Source organism: Aphanomyces invadans (assembly GCF_000520115.1).
Source record: "Aphanomyces invadans strain NJM9701 unplaced genomic scaffold supercont1.283, whole genome shotgun sequence".
NCBI classification, from domain to species: domain Eukaryota; phylum Oomycota; class Saprolegniomycetes; order Saprolegniales; family Verrucalvaceae; genus Aphanomyces; species Aphanomyces invadans.
Window position 1 is genome coordinate 11,455 of NW_008580428.1, and position 535 is coordinate 11,989.

A 535-nucleotide genomic window follows, 5' to 3' on the forward strand; every position below is an offset into this window, starting at 1 on the left:
CCATAGATTTTAGTCCCTCCAAGAGCGTATGTGGGTGCAAATAAAAAACTCGAAGACTTGATAAACATTGGATCTGTCGTCAAGAGGTCTACTGGAAACAGGTTTTCATACTCTCCAGCCGTTGATTTTGCCGATGGCCAAGCAGCACGTGGTGCACCCAAGCACCAAGAAGAGGGGGGGGATTAGCTCAGTGGTAGAGCATCAGGTTGTTGTCCCGAAGGTCAAGGTATCGATCCCCGATAGGTACCCTGAAAGAGAGGTGTTTGTGAAGGCATTAAGGAGCACTTTAAATAGTGTAATATACTCATTTAACCATGCACCAAGAAGAAACCAGCACACAGATTCACTACCCACCGATTTGACTTGGCTAGCCGAACAGAGTCAGACTGTCGCTTCAAGTTTCGATTTGGCAAGCAGCAAATACAGCAGAGCTGCTAGAGGTGAATGGCACGCATGTTGCTCCCAACCTCTGACCATCGAGAACTCATTTGGCCGTATGGAGCATCGTGTGGTGAGACTGCAATCACCTCCTTTA

At 47.7% G+C, this 535-nt stretch overlaps 1 pseudogene across 1 annotated transcript; it reads left to right on the plus strand.

The window, feature by feature from the left end:
- Positions 1–176: 176 nt before the first annotated feature.
- On the plus strand, positions 177–249 carry H310_15273 (annotated as a pseudogene). Its single transcript has one exon. The product of its transcript is annotated as a tRNA-OTHER (tRNA).
- The last annotated feature ends 286 nt before the right edge of the window (positions 250–535 follow it).